The sequence below is a fragment of the Leopardus geoffroyi genome, chromosome C3 (genome assembly GCF_018350155.1).
Source record: "Leopardus geoffroyi isolate Oge1 chromosome C3, O.geoffroyi_Oge1_pat1.0, whole genome shotgun sequence".
NCBI lineage: Eukaryota > Metazoa > Chordata > Mammalia > Carnivora > Felidae > Leopardus > Leopardus geoffroyi.
The window spans coordinates 82,143,784-82,160,233 of NC_059338.1; the positions used below are offsets into that span (position 1 = coordinate 82,143,784).

The following is a 16,450-nucleotide window of genomic DNA, read 5'->3' on the forward strand; positions in this document are numbered from 1 at the left end:
GTTAAGCATCCAACTTTGGCTCACATCATGATCTCCTAGCTCATGGGTTCTAGCCCCGTGTTGGACTCTGTGCTGACAGCTCAGAGTCTGGAACCTGCTTTGGATTCTGTGTGTGTGTGTGTGTCTCTCTCTCTGCCCCTTCCCTGCTCTCTGTCTCTCTGTTTCTCTCTCTCTCTCAAAAATAAATAAACATTTTAAAAATATGTACAAAAAGAAAAAAGAAAATTCTACCCAGTCAGAAGTTACTGAGAGAGTCAGTTTTGCCAAGGACACCCGAAGTGAGAGGCTCTGTGTTAAAGCCTTTCACTTACCTTGTCTCATTTAATCATCATAAATGACCCAATTATTATCCTAGTTTTTACAGATGAAGAAAAGAAACTGAGGCACAGGGAGGTTAGTTTGCTCAGTCCACACAGCTCGGAAGTAATGGTGCCAGCATTTGACTGTGGGCAGTCTGACTCCAGAGCCCAGGCTCTTCCTAACCACTGTGGTCTTTTCAACCCAATTAATTACTACTTTAAGTTTACAGATGTGGAAACTGAGGCTCAGAGGTGAAATTATTTGACCAAGCCACACAGCTAGTAAATGCTAGAGCCAAAACCTGATCACAAGTCTCTCTGGCTCCAGAGTGTTCACGCTTTTTATAGGAGAACAGCTCCTCCCTGCTTTGTGGTTCCACATGCAGCACTAACATATGTCACATGCAGGAGCTGGCTGCAGTCTTGAAGCCGTCCTCCGTACCGTGATTTACTAGTCCCTCCACATACAGGTGGTCTGAGTGGAGTTGGAGTTGAAGTAACTCGCCAAGACCACACAGCTCTATGTATGGGAGCCTGGGGTCTAGTCCTCCTGTTATGTTTGGGCTCTAGCCCGAAACACTCTTCCTCTCTCTTCCTTGCTAATTCTTCTCATCACTCAGATCTCGCATCAAATGCCACCTTCTTGGGATGGCTTCTCTGGCCCTTCAAACTAGTTCAATATCCTCTTTTGGTGATTTGTAGAGCATCCCTTAGTTTTCTTTCTCACTTTTTTTTTCTCATTTGTTTTTAACTTGAGAGAGAGAGAGAGAGAGAGAGAGAGAGAGAGAGAGAGAGAGAGAAAGAGCACAAGTGGGGAAAGGGGCAGAGGGAGAGACAGAATCTTAAGCAGGCTCCATGCTAATGATCCTGGGATCATGACTTGAGCCGAAATAAGAGTCTGATGCTGAAACGACTGAGCCAACCAGGTGTCCCCTTTTTTACTTCTAAGTTATCTATTTGTGTGATTATTTTTAAAAAATGCTTATTTATTTATTTTGAAAGAGAGAGAGCATGCACGGGCAAGCACCCAAGTTGGGGAGGGGCAGAGAGAAAGAAAGAGAATTCTACACAGGCTCCGTGCTGTCAGCACAGAGCCCCACACAGGGCTCAGTCTCATAGACCTCGAGATCATGCTTTGAGCTGAAATCAAGAGTTGGATGCTTAACCAGCTGAGCCACCCAGCCTCCCCTATTTGTGTGATTATTTTATACGTATCTGCCTTTCCCTAGAATGTCCACAATATGAGGCAGAGCTCACATCAGTGTTGTACAATAGTACCTCCAGTGTTTAATACAGTTTTTAGCATATGGCTAAAACTGGTAGTTATTATTATATATAACAAATATGTCTATGTGTATGTTTACATATGTATATGTATATGTATATGTATATGTATATGTATATGTATATGTATATGTATATGTGTATGTATATGTATAGGTGTATATATTAGGCTCATCCACTCCTCCTCCTAATGCATCAATTTCAGAAAGGTCATTTAGCAGCGTGATTGTTGCAGCAACCTGATTTCTTGCTCTTGCAGACATTGCTAATCAATCACCATACTCTCTTCTGCTGAGTGTCTGGGGAGTCTCAAAACTCCTCTCAAGGCAATGCTCCAAGCAGCCACAATTGATTAATTGGACTTGGCCCCCAAAATGAAACCTGGCCATCGCATATGGGGAAACTATTCTCATATATTCCCTACAGTCATATAGTCCTAGTTTTCTGCATTTGAAATCACTTGGAGAATTAAAAAAAAAATACTGATTTTTTTTGGGGTCTTGTTCAAGAGATTCTGATCAACTCGGCCACAGTCACTGGCTGGCCAAATGGTATCAATTCTGGCCAGTTCTTGTCTGAATTTCATTTTTCCTTGTGTTGTTTATTTTCTTTTATGTGTAGTGTGAAATAACTCTATTGAGGAAAATACAGAGTTGAGGGCATTGAGGATACAGAAATGATGGAAAGATTGGTCTCGATTCTCAGTAGCCCTCTCACTAATGTAGGAGACAGAGCAGCATAAAGAACTCTTGAATAGCAGATTGTTATGAAGCTAATTTATAGATGCATGAAAGCACAAGGGAATATGTGGCAAAGGAAGAGAGAAACTCTACCTTGGAGTATCTGGAAAAACATTCTGAAGGAGGTTGGAGCTGCACAAATTCTTGAGGAACAGGTGGGCTGGAAAACCCATGGTGAATCCAAATCACGGAAGACTTGGAATGCCAGGCAAAGCCATGTGGAGCCAATGAAGGAAGGAAAATGACATGGTTTTCAGACTTGATCTTCAGGAAATAAACTTTGGCAGCAAGATGGAGGGTGCTTGGAGAAGGGTGGAAGAGAAGGCTTGGTGTGAAGTCTCTAGTCTAATTTATGATGGTGGAGGGAGTCATATAAGTGAATTGGAGGTGGAATGGGATTTTGGCAATATGGGAGAAATATTGACTGTGACTCAAGAGAAATCTATGAAAATTAATTATATACTTCCTCTAATTGCTTTGCATTGCACTGTGAGCTCCTTGGAAAAAGATTGCCATTCCTAATCTGGGCCAGGTACTGTGTCAAATATTTTAAGTAGATCTCCTCATTAATCCTCATAGCAATTCCACAGAGTTGTTTCCATTTTGTGGATGAGGATCCTGAAGTCAGAAATATATTAAATGACTTTCCCAGTGTTACACAGCCAATGGCTTCCAGAGTCAGGATTCTAGTTTAACCCTGGAGCACATGCATCGAACTGTGATGATTCTGTGTTAATTACTGTTCTATTCCAGTGGTTTCCAGCCACCAAGGATTTTGTGTTCCCTCATTCAGGGGAGACATTTAACCATTCCCGTAGATGGTTTTGCTTGTCTCAACTGGAGTGAGGGGGTTGCTGCATGCACTCAGTGGACAGAGGGATGTTGCTGAAAATCCTACAATGCACAGGATGGTCTCCCCACCACCTCCTCTCTCCCCAGGAAAGAATTATCCAGTCCTAAATGTCAGTGGTGCTGAGGTTGAGAAACCCTGTTCTATTTCCAGGGTCTAACTCAGTGCCTGGCACACAGTTGAATGTATGCTGACTTAAGGAGAGGTCCTGAATATGCATTCATACTTATGTAGTTCTATAAATTTAAATTTATGTGAATATAGCTCCTTACAAATATACCTTCCTTAATCCTGCTGTACTCTTCTGGTCATGAAAATTTCACTGTGTGTGTCATCTTTATTTCCTCTTGAATCTGTAACTTTGGGACAATGTTTCTAATTTATCCTATTCCAAGTCTTATCTCCTGTAATTATGGTGTCTCCTGGCTTGGCCGTCGTCCCGTGGATTGGAATTTCATTTTAAATCCTCCAGTTGCTGTACTGACTTAGAAAAGATTTGGGGGTTTTTGTGTGTTTTCCTTTCTGGTTCCTGCCCCATCCTGTTGGAATTCATTGCATCACCCTATACTTTCCTTGCTTGATTACATGGTATGGGCTAGCAAGGAGCTTGGCATCTACTTTGGGGGATGGGCTGCCTGCTCTGGCTCACCAGAGAAGCTCCCTGAATAATGAGATCCATGTCAAAACTCACTGAATGAAGTGGTTGTGGCCGGAGCCCTGAGTTCCCATCCAGAAAGCAACATATTCCTGAACTTGGGTGATGTGGGCTTGGAAAGTTCCATCCCTTGTTGTAAACCAGCTGAGCTTTTTGCAAATCCATCCTGATTACATTGCCCTGTATCAGGTGTCCAGCGGACAGCTGTTCCTCAAACTCCTCCTCCCCCCCCCCCCCAGCCCCTGATACACTCTGGGATTTTCTTTCTTTTTTTCTTTCTGTCTTTCCTTTTTTTTTGAATGATAGCCACTTAAGAGCTCTTCTCATTTCCCCAATTCCTAAATTCCACATTTTCAGTCCATTTTGTCATACTTTCTTTTGGTGCGGCTACAATTAGGGAGAGGGATACCCAGTTGCATTCTTTAGCAATAGGGTCATTATTAGGAAAGAGCTGAGGAGTAAGGGAGTCATCTAGAGATATAGCTTGATGAGAGGTTAATTAGTGTCTCCAGTGATCCCTAAAGTCTGATTGTAGGGGTGCCTGTGTGTGATCCAGCTGGATTCTCCAAAGATGCTCAAGAAGAAACAAGTGAACACAGAGAGTCCTTACGGTTACTCATACCTACATCTTTACTTCCACTTGACCTTCATGATTGTTTAAGTTGTTGAATACTGTTGTGGGCCATACGTCCACAGACCCATAAAGGCAAGTGTGATCATTAGCTGGAGTCGAGGAGATCCCTCAGGACCACTCTCACACTTAACTGCTCCGGATGTGATTTTATTTGATAAATGATGATGCTATCGGTTTGGAAGCATTACATTATAAATAGCAGGAAAACAACAAGCTGGAAAGTTCAAAGACAAAGCTTCAACTTCAGATAATGCTCTCACTGAAGACTTGATTTTTTTCCATCTTTCTTCCGGATTTCACACTAAGTCTGTTTCTTTCTTTGTTCCCAAGATGCATACCAACAGCTCCATATCTTCTTGCCTTATCCAGCAAATGTGAAAACTTCTTTCCCTGAGATTTCTTGGTGTAAAGTCTTGAGATTCATTCTGAATTGGCTAAAGTTTTAGAAATGTCCTGAATCAACTTTCTGGCTAAGCATGGACAGGGCTGAGTGGCATGGCCTGACTTATGACCTCTGTACCAAGGGAGCAGGTGGAAGTCAGACCATTAGCAAAGAGGGTGGTAGGTGGCAAAGAGATAGCCAACCAAAGTCCATTATAAGATTTATGCTTGGTCTTCTGGACATTTGAATATCAGCAAAATGTTAAAATAATACCTTGACCTCTACCTTCCTTTGTATTTGAGGACCCCCCTCCACCAAATTTCTGACCCTGTGAAACCCATTCACTACCACTGTCTGCAAGGCTGCGGCTCTCAAATCTAGACCTGATTCTTTTTAACTGGGCAGGAATGGTGGTATGATTTTGATAACCATCTTAACTTTAAAGAACTGTAAAGAACTGTTCAGAAATATTATTAATGCAAATGCATTCATAAATGCAACCACTTGCATTCATTCATTCTAATATATTTTTATTCTTCATTCTTTTATCCCATCCCATTGGAAAACATAGATTAAATATCTGCCACGTACCAATCACTCTGCAAGATCCTAAGATCCAAGGACAAATAGCACGCTAAACTCAGAGTTTAAAAGGAAGTAAGAGAGACAGGCATATAAACAATTAACAGTCATAAAGTTTTTTTTTTGGTAAAATTATAAAAAAGTATTTAAAAATAGCCACTTCCCTAAACTCCAAACCACTGTGTTGTGTGTGTGTGTGTGTGTGTGTGTGTGTGTGTGTGTTGCTAGTCAATTTCTATTTCCTACCTACTTTCCTGGTCTAAATGTCTTCAACTTGTCACTATTCTTCACTCTATTTTTTAAAAATATTTATTTATTTATTTTTGAGAGAGAGACAGTGAGTGTGAGTGGGGGAGGGAAAGAGAGAGGGAGAGGGAGAGAGAGGGAGAGAGAGAGAGAGAGAGAGAGAGAGAAAATCCCAAGCAGGCTCCATGCTGTCAGCACAGAGCCCAATACAGGGCTCGATCTCACAAACTGTGAGATAATGACCTGCGCCAAAACCAGAAGTCGGACCCTTAACTGACTGAGCCACCCAGGCGCCACCCCCCCCCCCCCCCCCCCCCCGCTCACCCTTTTTGTGACACCTGTATTTCTTTTACTTGTTGGGGTCATCTTGTACTCTACTCCTAGGACTCCACAAAACTAGCCCCAGAACCAGTCAGTGTCATATACACCTGGGGTTGCCTTAACAAACATATGGTTGATGACCAGAAGAACACTGATGCTTTCTAGATAGTGTCTCACTTTCGCTGTGGCATAGACTTCTTACAACAAGGAGTTTTGGGTTCTACGGTTGCTAGGAAAGTGAGACCTATATCTTTCTTTAATTGAATTTAGATGTTTAAAAGTAAGCTCTTTGCTTCCTTTCTCTTAAGGAAAAAAATGTTTCCCACATGCTTTAAGGGCCGTAAGAGTCACACCCAGGCAGTGGGAAGGGAGAGTGATTTGGCGTCAGACTGGTCTAAATTTGGACCCCTGATTTACGATTCACTGGCTCTGTTACCTTGATTCTTTTTTTTCTTAAATGTTTATTTATTTTTGAGAGAGAGAGCATGAGCCAGGATAGGGCAGAGAGAGAGGGAGGCACAGAATATGAGTGAAGCAGGCCCCAGGCTTTGAGCTATCAACACAGAGCCCGATGCGGGGCTTGAACTCACAACTGTGAGATCATGACTTGAGCCGAAGTCGGACGTTTAACCGACTGAGCCACCCAGGCTCCCCTGTTACCTTGATTCTTAATCTCCATGAACCATAGATCGTTTTCCTGTCAAACAGGAGCACAATTCCTACTGCACAGATAGTGGAGAATTTCATGTTAGATGTATGAGAGAGCACGTAGCACAGCATTTGGGGTATGGACAGCTTGGTTGTACTTTATTTCCTCTCCATTTCTTCTGTGCTCTTTCTTTTTTTCTTTTGACCCAAACGGCCTAGTGACTGTTTAATAATGGGTCACAAGGTCCTGGGGGGTAAGAATGCTTTAGGAAGGGACTTTTACCATGTTTTAATGCTGCCATTTGTCTTGTGATGTAAATGACTATATATATAGATCTCTCTCTCTCTCTGTATCTATATCTATCTATCTATCTATCTATCTATCTATCTATATTTAAGTTCTAACAAATATGCAGCCAATATAATTTTTATCATTAATCAAATATGTTGCAGGAGTGCCTGGGTGGCTCAGTTGTTTAAGCGTCCAGCTTTGGCTAAGGTCATGATTTCGTGGTTCGTGAGTTCGAGCCCCGTGTCGGGCTCTGTGTTGACAGCTCAGAGCCTGGAGCCTGCTTTGGATTCTGTGTCTTCTCTCTCTGCCTCTCTCCTGCTCATGCTCTTTCTCTCAAAGATAAATAAACATTAAAAAAATTTTTGTTTTAAAAAGTATGTTGGCATGAAAATGAATATGGCAAATGATGGGCTGTTGTCTTCTTAAGCAAAGTGACATATTCTGAACATATGTAGCTAAGGAAGCTCTCACACAGTGTCCTAGTGTGTCCCTGAGTGGTTTGTAATGTTAGTCGACCAACAAGGAAGTAATTATTATCATCAAATGTATTGAAAGAAAACAGTATTTATTCAGCAGCTTCTATGAGCTAGGGAGTGTGCTATGTGCTTTCTGCCTTCACATATATTTTTTAATCCTCCCTAATAAAATATCCCAGATTCTTGGACTTCAGTGTCAAGGGAAGAATGAGATATTGCTCTTACCATTGCAAGCTTTTCTGCTTCATCACTGGTATCTTTAGCAGTTGTTGTGGGAAATCTCTCCAAAAAGCCAAGCATAACAATTGGTAATGCTTCACACATAATGGGCCTATTTGCCGATAAGGTTACAGTTGGCTTCTCACAGCCTTTCCAAGAAATGTAGACTTTTATATTGTGTGTTTATTTATCTGGACCTTGACTTCCATGTTCATTTTACAAAATCTGAATTTGTAACAATTTCTTAAAAACTACCCTGTTTACAGAATACTATGCTTTACCAGTTACCATTTCATTTTCTACTACTTTCCTACAAATAAGGCAAATCCCATGAAGTTAGCTGATGGTTCTGTGGTTCTTGCTACCAAAAAAGTCTCCTAAATTCATCCACATTTCCCCATTTTCTCTTCCAAGGTTCTGATGGCTGGTATTTCTCACTGCATGGCTACAATGGTGAGGGATCGTTTGGAGTCCTTACTAGGTACCAAACAATGTTTTGGGTACTATATGCCAATTATTGCACTTAATTGCTCCTGAGAACATCGTTGGAAGTGGGAGGCATTTGTGAACCTATCTTCAGATGTGGAAACTGAGGTACCAAGAAGTTCAATATTTTCCTCACCGCTTGGAAGTGACATAGCTAAGAATCAAATCTAGGCAGTTGGACCCTAGAGCTCATGCTTTGGACCACCACCTGCTTTTATCACTCCGACATTTATGCAGGAGTTTCCTAACTGGTTTCATTGCATCCACTCTTTTTTAAAAATTATTTTTTAATGTTTATTTTTGAGAGAGAGACAGAACACAAGTGGGGGAGAGGCAGAGAGGGAGGGAGACAGAATCCGAAGCAGGTTCTAGGCTCTGAGTCGGCAGCACAGAGCCTGACGCCGGGCTCAAATCCATGAACTGCAAGATCATGACCTGAGCCGAAGTCAGACGCTTAACCGACTGAGCCACCCAGGTGCCCCTCACCGCATCCACTCTTGACCTTCTAGGAATCTCTACCCTGCAGCTTGTTCTAAGCTCATTCCAATCATATCATCTTTTTTTTTTTTTTTAAGTTTATTTATTTTGAGAGAGAGAAAAAGTGGGGGTGGGGCAGAGAGAGAGAGGGAGGGAGAGAGAATCCCAAGCAGGCTTCCTACTATCAACGTGGAGGTGGATGCGGGGCTCGAACTCAAACTGCAAGATCATGACCTGAGCCAAAGTTGGATGCTTAATCCACTGAGCGACCCAGGTGCCCCTGATCATATCATCTGCTTACTTGAAACTCCTGATGCCTTTCTTCTGCCTTACGTTTCAAGTCCAGACTCATCATGGCCCATAAGACTCTGACGGTCTGTCCTTACCTTCTCTCCAGCCTCATCTTGTTATGGTCAGTCTTTCCATCGGCCATGTGATTGATTATGTAGTGGATTGTGTAGTGCTTTGCCCTTTCACAAGGGCCCCTGCAAAAGCAGACTTCTACCTGGATTTTTCTCCTTGTACTATTGTGTCCTGAGATTTGCATATTACTGCTAAGACTGTCTCTAAATCTTGGACATCAATGACTCCTCCCCTTGTTTTCTTCCTTCCTTCCTGATTCTTCCTTTTCACCTCCCAATGGACTTCTTGCCTACTTCCCTGTACCTCAGGGACCTACCTCCAGTTCCTGGTCCCCCCCCCCCCCCACAACCCCCCATCCATCCCATTCTCAACACAAACTCTTCCTTGGTTAAGCAAACCTATGGCTTAAACTAACGCTGCTGTAGATTGATTCCAAATACTATTCTCAAACTCTGTGCCAGGATTTAGATGTTTGTATTTAGCTGATTTCTAGATGTCTCTTCTGGAAATGTGCACAGAAACTTCAAATTCAACATGTCCAAAACTGTGTTAATGGTCTTGTCTTGTAAGCTGCCAACTGCTCTTGTATTTCCACCATCAATGGTTTTTCTATCCACCCAATCATCTGTACCAGCAACTTCAGAGTCATCCTTTATGTTTTTCTGTCATTTGCCATGTCTTCGAGTGCTGGCAATTCAATCTCTAAAGTGTCTGTTGAGTGTGCTTTGTCTTCTTCATTCCTGTTTTCTTCGACTCAGTTTAGACATATTTCATCTCTTATCTGAAATATTGCAAAAACCACCCTAATGGTTTACCTTCTAGTTAGTTCTCCATGCTATTCCTAGCAGGAGAAATCACATCAAAGGGCTTAACTTACTGTGCTCAGTGTCTCTGAGAAGCAAGGATCACCCCACTGAACTGGAAGTGGCAGTGACAGACTATCAGTGACGTGGTGACATAAAGCCCCTGACCTAGTCCTGGCTGCTTCACTGAACCCTAGAAGTTTCTAGGTTAAGAATGACAACAGCAGTGGAAAAAGCAACAGGGAAGTAGCTGTCACCATCTTCCTATGACGACTTCCAACATTTATGGCACTTTGACTATGTATTTGGCCCAATTCAAACATTTTTTTAAAGTTTATTTATTTATTTTGAGGGAGAGAGAGAGAGAGAGAGAGAGAGAGAGAGAGAGAGAAAGAGAAGGGGCAGAAGGAGAATCCCAAGCAGTCTCTGCACTCTCAGTGCAGAGTCCAACAGGAGCTCAATCCCAAGAACCGTGAGATCGTGACCTGAGCTGAAATCAAGAGTCATATGCTCAACCGACTGAGCCACCCACGTGCCCCGGACCCAGTTCAAATTTTATATACATCTTATTTAATCTAACATTCATCTGAGAGTGACCCTTGATATAGCAGTGGATTTATAAAGAAATCTGTACCTTCTTAACAAGACTCGGATTCTCTTTGGAAATCCAATCCCATTGGTGGGTGCAGTATTGGTGGGATTTTATATCAAGTGCCCGCCCCTCCCCTGGCAAGGGGTAGTTACTTGACTCAAGCAAGGCCAATGTACTTTCCAGTGGAACTTTAAATCTTAAAGGATGACAGAATGGAAAAAATTTTGGGGGCTCATTTACTTCTGAGGTGGCACCTCTATGAGATGGTTTAGTAGTCTTTTCAAGCAGATCCTAAATGCCAGGCTGATTTCTGTCCTGATGCATGCTCTATTTCCAAGCCTGCTCTCCAGCCTCTAGCCTTCTGTCCATTCTGTGCATTGATTAAATATCTTGCCAATGAATTCTTCCTTGTTTTTCTTCCTCCTCCTTTAACTTCACTTAGCCAAAGTGGGTTTCGATTGCCCGCAACCGGAGAACCCCAACTGATGCTGAAATCATCCCACGAAAACCTTTTGCTGTAGAGGTAGGAAAATTGAGGTCTCTCTGTAACTTGCCTCAGGTCGCTTGGGCGGTTAATAGCAGAATCTTTATGTAAAGGATATTTTGTCATTCCTGGTCTAGTATTCTGTGGCTCAGAGTGGCTCAAGAATGATCCTGAGGCCCAGAGTTCCTTCGTTTGAATACTTGGTTCCACGATATGTTTATCTTTGTGATTTTGGATAAGTCACCTAATCTCTTTCTGCCTCTGTTTTCTCACTCATAAAAATTTGGAGAATAATAGCACCTACCCTGTGTGGTTGTTGTATAGATCATATCGCATAATGCTATATGAAACATAGTCAGAGAGATACAAATGTTAGTAATTACTATTGTTGTTTTCACTGCACCCACTGGCCACTGTAGGAATATTGTTGCTGTTATAAATAGTTTGTTTGCAGCACTGGTGAGGAATATTTTAACTGTATTATCCTAGTCTTTTTTAGTTAGAGAACTCTAATTCAGATATCCAAAGTGCCCCCTCCGCAGATGGCCAGGAAGGGTGCTGGTGGCTTGGTAGCAGAGAGTTTATTCTGTCTCTTTTTTACTCTGAAAAAAAATATCATTAAAAAGGACTGTTATTTTCTTCTTCTTTTTTCTAACCAATGAAATAGACATCAAAGTACAGAGTGTTTGACAAGAGGACCAGTTGGTTCCATTCAGGGGCACATTATGAATTGTTCGTTTTTGACAGGGGGAACAATTCATTACATTTTGTTTATGTAGCACCTCCCGAGGGTCCATTTCTAAGTGGTTCACAAAAGGCTTGTTCTCACTGGAACATGCTTGTCCTTCAGCGTTCCCAGGGACTGAAGATCATGTGTGCAAATAAAATAAACTCACCCTGAAGGCCAGTAATTTAGATTAATAAAGAGCTATGTTTATGCAACTCCATTAACAAAATTCTGCATGGCAAGTCGAACCCAATTTTCTCAGACAGCACAACCATTTCTAAACAAGACTTGATGAAGAATGGCTAGTTTTTTGGGTATACAAAGTGAGGAGAAGGTCTTTTCATAGTCCTCAGACCCCCAGGATGATTTCTGTGACGTCTGCTTTTCAGGAGACCACTCAGAGGTTGAAGCAGCTTGAATTTGGAAGACTCTGTATCTGTAGAAATTAAGTCAGACCCCTCTCTCCATCCCATCATCTTCCCATCCTTCCATCACACATGCACTTCTTTTTAAGAAATCTCTCACAGACATGTAAGTAGTAGAATCTAGACTCTTTTGTTTATACCTGGGTGTTCCAACAGGAGAGCCAGGAGAGGCAGAAGCATATCGGGGAGAGAGATTCGTTATATACCGCCCAGTGGGTCCTAATAATAACCATGTGAGTAGCACTTTCTTTAATTCTCTATGCCTTCTGGAAGAGTGAAGGCCCAGAGCAGTTCCAAAGCTTGCCCAAAGGAAAGGAAGCTCCCATTTACTGGGTACCTGTTACATAGCGGACATGATGTGAGAGGTTTTCATATTAGTGATTTATTGCATTGTTTAGAGAACACTGAAATGTATGTGTGTGTTCATTTGATAGATACAGAAACAGAGGGCACTGAAGAGTCACAGAACAGCTGATATCACTAGGAAGCAGGAGGCTGAAAAGTCTATGGTCTTCCTATGGCCTCATGTTGCCTCCCCAGAGACCACCTACGGTCAAGGCCCTCACCCTCTGCCAACCCCAGTCCTTCTGTGACATCCTGGCTTTCTTCCCCTTTTCCTCCAAAATGTCAATAAGAAGGGTCAGAAAGGAAAACCACAGCGTCCACACAAATAGCTGAGGGAGGGCTAGGGTGTGAGAAGGGTCCGTCGGAGTGTGTGGTCGTATGAAGATAACGTTTTCCACCAGGGCTGGGAGCCCCAGGAACGTGTGTCTCCTCCAGGGCTGCCTTTTGCACTGGTGTTTCCTGAATGGTGGTTGATCAGCCTTTCCCTCCTCATCTACACCTCGGTTCAGCGGTGATGGAGCAGGCACCTCCTGTGCTCTCTTCTGTGCCGGTTCTCAGCAGTTCCTTTCCTTTCTGGATGTCTGCCTCCCTTGACTTCAGTTCCTGTCTCCACGTAGGTGACCCCACACCTGGACCTGCCGCCTAGGCCTGTGTCTTGAGCACCACCCCTCCCGCTCATGAAGGTGTTCGATGGCCCCCTGCATCTGCGTGTGGCCACCGATGTGCCCTACTCTTGCACTCTGTTCCAGAGGACAGGGGCATCCACACCTACTGTCTTCTAGTCACAACAGATTAAGATAGCTATCAACTCACTTAGTGCACAGTCTGGTTTTTTTTGGATACCTCCGTGAGCACCAGCCAAGTGTGCTCAGGGCTAGCATGCAAAACGTAGAAAACAAAGTCCTAATTTCTGTGAAACTTCCGGTCCATGATGGTATATTCTATGTGTGTTGGGGGTTGGGGTGCTACTGAGGGGATCAGCCAGACTTCTCTTCGTGTAGTGCTTATTCCTCTATTACAACCCTGCTTTCTTCTGCCTGTTGTATGGGTTGTTTTCTACACACCTGTCACCCACTTTTGCATGGAGCCCCCAGATACTCTCTTAGTTGTCTCTGAGGCCTTCCCTGCTCCAGCATGCTGGTACGGTACCGAGTGGGTCCTCAATAAGTACGCTTGAATAAATGGATGAATTTAGAGGCCAAGATGTGGGTGAGGAGAAAATCCATCCCTTGGTAACTGCTGGGGCGGGACAACCTATCCCTTACTCAGCAGTACTGTTAGAGGTAGTGCTTAAATATTGGTTGTACTTTTTTTTTTTTTTTTAATTTTTTTTTTTCAACGTTTTTATTTATTTTTGGGACAGAGAGAGACAGAGCATGAACGGAGGAGGGGCAGAGAGAGAGGGAGACACAGAATCGGAAACAGGCTCCAGGCTCTGAGCCATCAGCCCAGAGCCTGATGCGGGGCTCGAACTCACGGACCGCGAGATCGTGACCTGGCTGAAGTTGGACGCTTAACCGACTGCACCACCCAGGCGCCCCTTGGTTGTACTTTAAAACATGTCGTGTCTATACTTAAAATTTTTTATTATTATTTTTATTTTAGAGAGGGAGAGTGTGTGAGTAGGGGAGAGGGAGGGAGGGAGGAAGGGAAAGAGAGAGAGAGAGAGAGAGAGAGAGAGAGAGAGAGAGAGAGAGAGAGAGAATCCAAGCAGGCTCCATGCTGTCAGCACAGAGCCTGATGTGGGTCTTGATCCCCCCACCCTGGGATCATGACCTGAGCTGAAATCTAGAGTTGGATGCTCAACCAAGCTGAGCCACCCAGGAGCCCTGAAACATGCTGTATTTGTGAAACCAGTTCCTTGGAATAAAGGAAGAACTGGTAACATATTTCAAGGGTTTATCCTTATGCTAGGCATTGTCTGAACACTCCTGTGCAATCTGGTTTCATCCGCCCATAGGTCCTGGGAGGTAGCATTATTATCCTTGCTTTAGAGGTAAAAATACTGAAGCTTAGAGAGGTTAGGTACTTACTGAAGGTCATATGGCTAGTATGCAGCCGAGCTGCGTATGGCCTGTCTTAATCCAACGCTTGTGTGTTTTCAGAGCCCGCCCTGTAATATTTCCAGTTCATTAAAAGCTGAAATAGGTATCTGGCTGAAGGGTCAATCATCACTTAATGTCATTCAATTTTCTATTATCTCAGGTCCTCCAAAACCCTTGAATTGTCACGGTGAAGGGAGTCTCAACCCTGATAGACACGGGTGTATTATTTCTATATTTTTACATGTTTAGGAAACAAATTTTTCAAGGAAGAAGGTGGACTTTTCAGCTCTTTCTGGCAGAGCCGAGCGTTGGTTAGGATGATGCCGATCAATGCGCGTCCATGGGGTGTCAGTTCTCTCCACAGGCTCCTATCTGTCTGTGGCCACCATCAATAAAGCCCTGTAAGCAGATCTGTACGTTTGGGGCCCGGCTGGCGAGGCACGTGCCATGAAGCACCCCCTCCCCGATAATCGAACTCTTGTAAGCTGCGTTGAATGAGATTCTTTCTCCCAGGAGAAGTATATGTTTGTTTGTTGGCATGGTCCTAAATGACTTAAAGAAAAATGCCGGAAACCAGTACTGCGTTCTTCCCTGAAAGGAACATTGGCCCTTTGTTCAAGAAATGCATTTGCAGAACGGCTTCTGAGTAAGTCCTTGGAAGTCCTCACGGTTTATATGTCTTTGTAAGCTCCTGGCATTGAAGGACTGAGGTTTTTCTTTTGCTTTTTTCTCCCCCAATGAATCCAACATTGTATTGAACACACTCTCACTCAATTTTGATAAAACCAACAACTCACAAAGCCAACTTGAGTGGAAAGAGTCGGAGCATGAGTAAAATTCACTATTGTCGGAGGCTGTTTAGTGTTAAAAGGTTAGAAATGTGGGTATTGAGGCTGGAGCCCCACTATTTTCTTACATCCTTTTTGTTCTGGAATAGCATCATGTTTGTTTTAGTAACTGCACTGCTGTTCAGATAGACAGCGGTTGAAAGTATTTTCTCTGGCACCTGTACGTAGTTTGCCTTTTGTTTTTCTCCACAGGTCTGTGGGCTGACTGTGCGAGAGGCCGTGTGGGCCCTCAGGAGTCTAGGGCTTTATGGTAAATGGAGGCAGGTATAAACCTGGCTTCCTTGGCTACTCCCTCTGACCGTGATGCGGGGGAAGTTCTTCATCTCTCCAAACCTCCCTTTCCTCCATCTGCAGAATGGAAAGAATATGGCTGTTTATTCTACATGGTTGTATTAAGGATTAAAGAAGATGAGGTGAGTTGCCTAACACGGTCACAACAGAGGTATTTAACCAACATCTGCCTGCCACCTCTCTCACCTGCTCTGCAAGGTTAGGATCCTGACTGGCCAGGAAGTTAATGGACAAGGTGTATTAGCCTGCTCTAGCTGCTGTAACAAAGCACCACAGACCATATTGCTGACACAACAGGAATTTATTTCTTCACGGTATTGGAGGTGCGAGTCCCAAGATCAAAGTGTTGCAGGGTTGCTTTCTTCTGAGGCCTCTCTCCTTGGCTTGTAGTTGGCTTTCTTCTCCTTCCGTCCTCACTTGGTTTCCCCTCTCTGTGTGTCTGTGTCCTGTTCTGGTCTTATAAGGACACCAGTTATATTGGATTGGGTCCCGCCCTGATCACCTCATTATAACTTAATTAGCTCTTGAAAGACCCTGCCTCCACATTCTGAGGTCCTGGGGGTTATGACTTCAACATACAAATTTTACGGGGACACAACACAGCCTGTAACATGAGAGGAGTCTGGTTGGCACCAGTGAGAATATGTGGCTGATTCTGCATACAAAGAACAGTTAGTTCCCCCATTCTTCCTTCTCCAGATTCTCTGCATGGGGAGCATGTAAGACGGCACTTGATTATTCCCCCCGACTTTTTGTTTGGTCTGAGTCCCATTCTCTGCCTCATTATCCAAACCAGGCAGAAAACCTGTTCAGCTCAAAATGTTTCCACCACGTTTGTGGCTCCCAGCTCTTGTTTCACCACGGTGGGCACACGAACAATACTTAGAGTTTGTTCACTGCATTGGCCATGTATCTTGAAATATATAACACTGTATG

At 43.4% G+C, this 16,450-nt stretch overlaps 1 long non-coding RNA gene across 1 annotated transcript in view; it reads left to right on the forward strand.

Annotated features, from left to right (window-relative positions):
* Window positions 1–16,450, forward strand: part of LOC123585456 — a 67,619-nt gene that overhangs the window by 33,555 nt on the left and 17,614 nt on the right. The window contains exon 2 of the long non-coding RNA XR_006706175.1: window positions 15,416–15,636. This is a non-coding gene — a long non-coding RNA (uncharacterized LOC123585456). The remainder of the gene's footprint in view (window positions 1–15,415; window positions 15,637–16,450) is intronic.